This window comes from Coffea arabica, chromosome 10c, assembly GCF_036785885.1.
Source record: "Coffea arabica cultivar ET-39 chromosome 10c, Coffea Arabica ET-39 HiFi, whole genome shotgun sequence".
NCBI lineage: Eukaryota > Viridiplantae > Streptophyta > Magnoliopsida > Gentianales > Rubiaceae > Coffea > Coffea arabica.
The window spans coordinates 45,564,604-45,570,603 of record NC_092329.1 but is presented as its reverse complement, the minus strand read 5'-3'; positions in this window follow the sequence as shown (position 1 = coordinate 45,570,603).

The window sequence follows — 6,000 nt, the reverse complement described above, 5'->3', positions numbered from 1 at the left end:
AAAACTTTTTCTGTAGATTTTTAATGGTGTTTTTGAAAATATATTTTGTGATATTTGTAAATTCTAAAATTTTAATGAAATATTTTTAAAATTTAATAAAATCTTAGAACCACCTACCACTATGCCATCCTTCCCTAAAGCATGATTTTCTGCCTACCATGTATTCAATATTTTGCTATCTAATCTCAACTCTTACTACCTTTCCAAAAGCTTGGTTAGTCACTCATCATTTAAAAAAAATCAAAAACTTTTCTTCCACAATTTGTTACGGCGGTTGGTACAACTCTTAAAGTAAAGTGGAAGCCATCTTGAACAGAAGTTAGGAAGACTACATTATGGTTAAAACCAGTTTGCATCATTTTCTCACAATTGACGCTATTTCAGTTGCTCCTTGAGAAACAGAATGCTAAAACTTGATTTCCACAATTTTTTAATTGTTACACTTAATCGGTTGAAAACTTTTGTGTTGTTTGATAGTTCTTTTCTGATATGATTTATCATTTCAATTTAATCAGTTTTCAATGAATAATTTTACATCAACCATTAAAGTTGCTTACATATATATATATTTGGTTCTCGTAGGCGAGGCAGAAAATGTTAAAATATGGACGAATTTTGTCTCCTAACTTCCTTGAAGTTGCTAGGAAATTTAGTAGTAAGCTTAGAGGCCTTGTTACAAAGGGTATTGCAATTGTAAGATTATTTTTCTTGTTTGCCTTACTTGAAATTTTATTCCTATTAATTATGAAATTGATATTGATTGTAAATTTACTACTATTATATAATGAGGCCTCTCCGTAGAGCACTTTCGAGAAGTATCACAAACAAGATGCTGGATAACTGTTCCTTCCTCATGTGTTCAATTTCCTATAAACTCTAATGAGTACACGATTGAATGCATGCAAACAACAAACTCAAAAATGAAGAACTTTCTTTGTTGTATGGCAGAAAAGAAAATGTGTGTTGTAGATCGGGTGAATTGTGAGAAAGTTCATTTTATAAGGATTCCTCCAGATCCAATTTTCAGAAATTATGGGGGAATTCGATTTGATGCATTTGTGGCTACAAAGGACAATTTTTTGCAAGTCCAATAAATGAATCCTATATTGGTAGAGGGGGTGTTTACTACAATGAAGGTAGACAAATTTTCTTTGCATTTACTAGAAATAAGAAGCCGACTTGGGATGGAAATGCAAAACCAAAGATGACTTGGCCAAATTTTTTTGTCTTCAAGAGGCTAAGGTCATTCTTCAAGTTATTAGAGAGAGAAGAAATCTTGAAATGATAAAGGTTTATCAGGATTCATGCAGCCTAATGTCATCGATTTGATTTATGGTAACTTTAGGTTAGCAAAGGTAGAGAATGGTGCTGAGAAGATCTTTCCATTTTTGCATAGTTCATTTGCTCAGATTTATTTAGAGTTGAAGGATACTAAAGACTATGTGTTTAATCATGAATATAGGGAACAGAACAAGATTCCAGATTTTCTCACAAATATAGCTATGAAGGTTTTGAGAGGGATCAGCTTGTACGAGAAAATGAAGACAACTGCTTGGAATATTTGATTTTTAAAGAGAAATATATTGCCAAGGAAAATATTGAAAAATCATCTTTTTGTTTCAAAACATTTTGATTCATCTTTAAAAAGTTTTTCCATGAAACAGAAATGATACATATAAATTGTTGATCATTTGTGTTTTTATTATGTTTTTGGATTTTAATGTTATTGTGGGGTCAGGTCTAAATTTGATTTTGATATAGTTATTGGCATTATTGGTTAAGTCTTGTGGAATACTTCTATAATTTTGGGTATAAATAGATTAGATAGGGAGCACTTTATCTCACATATTGTAAATGTTGCAGCTGCTCAAACCTCGCTTATTGTAAATGTTGTTGTTGCTCGAACCTTTGATGAATGTATGAACAGTATTGCACTTTTTACCTTTCTTAGCATAACATTAAGTATTGGCTAGGTTTTTGGGTTTTTTTTCTTTTTTTTTTCTTAGGTTTATGTGGCAGAACTTATAAAGCGTTGCTCGTTGTATATATCCATATGTATACTCTTTTTTTTATTTCTCAATATTTACCTTCTCACCCATTTCCATTTTCTTACTTTTCATTTTTTACTCTTTTTTTTATTTTTCATTTTTTACCCTCTCATCCCTTTCCACGCCAAGATTCGAACTCTGAACCATAGTCATAAAATTCAGCTTGGATCTTGACCCTGAGAGGTGATTAATTCAATGGGTTGTCGGTCCAATCTCGAGTTGGTCGGTGAAACCAATAAATATATAATATAATATAATATTATGTTTTGAATTATAGAAATATAATTTTTAAGTTAGCATTGAAAGGAGTGGTTCAATTGACAATTTTTTTATCAATTGAATCGTCAATTCATGGATTTGAAATAATATATTTCGCCTAACTATTGACATAGTCTGACTAAGTGATTGATTTATCAGATTGATGGATTGAACAATGGAGCGGGACTAATTTTTATAACTATGCTTCAACCTAAGATCAGGGAAAGACTCTAAGAGTCTTGGGCAAGCCAAACCTCGCTGGAAGCCTTCATGAACTAAGAATGAAAAATGAAAAAATGGTGATAATAATTTTTTGGGGCGGGGTAGGGGGAGAGAGAGGGAAAGATATGTAACTTGTTTTCTGAAGCACATGTCGGATGATAATTAATAATTGCCACCTTTTTTCTTTTTCATGTTGCATATTGTTGTTCTGGACACACTTTAAATGAAGTTTAATCTTAGTAAGAGATTTCTTGATACCACTTGCTCCTGAAAATCAATTTGTTTCATTTTGTTGAAAATGCATGCAACCTTAGAATTTTTCTAGGTTGTGTGTTTGAAAATGTGCATTATACACAAAGTGTTGAATGCTAGAGATATTTTTCCCCTTCTCTATAAGCATGCAAAACGTGTACAAGGCACGAAATACTAGCGCTTAGCAGGCAGAAAGTCAAGTGTAAAGCTATCACTAGTTCTTTTATATTTTGTTTCTAGTTTGAGGTCGTAGATCGTAAATTTTTTTTGTGCTATTGCATGTATACATCTATTTAGTTGTATATATGTTAGTCACTTAGTATGTGTTTGTACTTACAAACATGAATATCAGTCCATTTGAATTAACTGTTTTTTAGGGTATTTTTGAAATAATTTACTATAATAATGTAGGTCAAAAACTTTTTCTATAGATTTTTAATGGTGTTTTTGAAAATATATTTTGTGACATTTGTAAATTTTAAAATTTTAATGAAATATTTTGAAAATTTTATAAAAGCTTAAACCACTTACCACTATGCCATCCTTCCCTAAAGCATGATTTTCTGCCTACCATGTATTCAATATTCTGCTACCTAATCTCAACTCTTACTACCTTTTCAAAAGCTTGGTTAGTCACTCATCATTTAAAAAAAATCAAAAACTTTTCTTCCACAATTTGTTACTGCGATTGGTACAACTCTTAAAGTAAAGTGGAAGCCATCTTGAACAGAAGTTAGGAAGACTACATTACGGTTAAAACCAGTTTGTATCATTTTCGCACAATTGATGCTATTTCAGATGCTGCTAGAGAAGCCAAATGCCAAAACTTGATTACCACAATTTTTTAATAGTTACACTTAATCAGCTGAAAACTTTTGTGTTGTTTGATAGTTTTTTCTGATATGATTTATCATTTCAATTTAATCGAGTTTCCAATAAATAATTGTGGAACCATTAAAGTTGCTTACATATATATATATATATATATATATATATATATATATATATATATATATTTGTTTTCATGGGCGAGGTAGAAAATGTCAAAATATGGACGAATTTTGTCTCCTAACTTCCTTGAAGTTGCTAGGAAATTTAGTAGTAAGCTTAGAGGCCTTGTTACAAAGGGCATTGCAATGGTAAGATTATTTTTCTTTTTTACCATACTTGCAATTTTATTCATATTAATTATGAAATTGATATTGATTGTACATTTGATACTATTATATAATGATGCCTCTCTGTAGAGCACTTTTGAGAAGTATCACAAACAAGATGTTGAATAACTGTTCCTTCCTCATGTGTTCAATTTCCTATAAGCTCTAATGAGTGCACGATTGAATGCATGCAAACAACAAACTCAAAAATGAAGAACTTTCTTTGTCGTATGGCAGAAAAGAAGATGTGTGTTGTAGATCGGGTGAATTGTGAGAAAGTTCATTTTATAAGGATTCCTCCGGATCCAATTTTCAGAAATTATGGGGGAATTCGATCTGATGCATCTGTGGCTGCTAAGGACAATTCTTTACAAGTCCAATAAATGAATCCTATATTGGTAGAGGGGGAGCTTACTTCAACGAAATTGGACAAATTTTCTTTGCATTTACTGGAAATAAGAAGCTGACTTGGGATGGAAATACAAAGCCAAAATTGACTTGGACAAATTTTGTTTGTCTTCAAGAGGCTAAGGCCCTTCTTCAAGTTATTAGAGAGTGAAGAAATCTTGAAATGATAAAGGTTTATTAGGATTCATGCAGCTTAATATGGGGAGAGAGACTAATGTCACCGATTTGATTTGTGGTAACCTTAGGTTAGCAAAGGTTGAGAATGGCATTAAGGAGATCTTTCCATTTTTGCATAGTTCATTTGCTTAGATCTATTTAGAGTTGAAGGATACTAAAGGTTATGTGTTTAATCATGAATATAGGGAACTGAACAAGATTCCAGATTTTCTCACAAATATAGCTGTGAAGGTTTTGAGAGGGATCAGCGTGTACGAGAAAATGAAGACAACTGCTTGGAATATTGAATTTTTAAAGCGAAATATATTGCCAAGTAAAATGTCGAAAAATCGTCTTTTTGTTTCAAAACATTTTGATTCATCTTTAAAAAGTTTTTGCATGAAACAGAAATGATACATATAAATTGTTGATCATTTGAGTTTTTATCGTGTTTTTGGATTTTAATGTTATTGTGGGGTCAGGTCTAAATTTGATTTTGATATAATTATTGGCATTATTGGTTAGGTCTTGAGGAATACTTCCATAATTTTGGGTATAAGTAGATTAGATAGGGAGCACTTTATCTCACTTATTGTAAATGTTGCAGCTGCTCAAACCTCACTTATTGTAAATGTTGCTGCTGCTCGAACCTTTGATGAATGTATGAACAGTATTGTAAATTTTACTTTATCACTTCTTGTCACTTATTGTAAATGTTGCTGTTGCTCGAACCTTTGATGAATATATGAACAGTATTGCAATTTTTACCTTTCTTAGCATAACACTAAGTATTGGCTAGGTTTTTGGGTTTTCTTTTCTTTTTCTTTTTTTTTTCTTAGGTTTATGTGGCGGAATTTATCGATGTATATATCTATATGTATACTCTTTTTTTATTTTTCAATATTTACCCTCTCACCCATTTTCATTTTCTTACTTTTCATGTTTTACTCTTTTTTATTTTTCATTTTTTTACCCTCTCATCCCTTTCCACGCCAAGATTTGAACTCTGAACCATAGTCATAAAATTCAGCTTGGATCTTGACCCTGAGAGGTGACTAATTCAATGGGTTGTCGGTCCAATCTCAGGTTGGTCGGTGAAACCAATAATTATATAATATAATATAATAATATATTTTGAATTATAGAAATATAATTTTAAGTTAGCATTGCAAGGAGTGGTTCAATTGATAATTTTTTTATCAATTGAATTGTCAATTCATGGATTAGAAATAATATATTTCGCCTAACTATTGACCTAGTCTGACTAAGTGATTGGTTTATCAGTTGATCGATTGAACAATGGAGCGGGACTAATTTTTATAACTATGCGTCAACCTAAGAGCAGAGAAAGACTCTAAGAGCCCCGGGCAAGCCAAACCTCGCTGGAAGCCTTCATGAACTAAGAATGGAAAAGGGAAAAAAGGAGATAATATTTCTTTGGGGTGGGGTGGGGGAAGAGTGAGAAAAAGTTATGTAATTGGTTTTCTAAAGCACATATC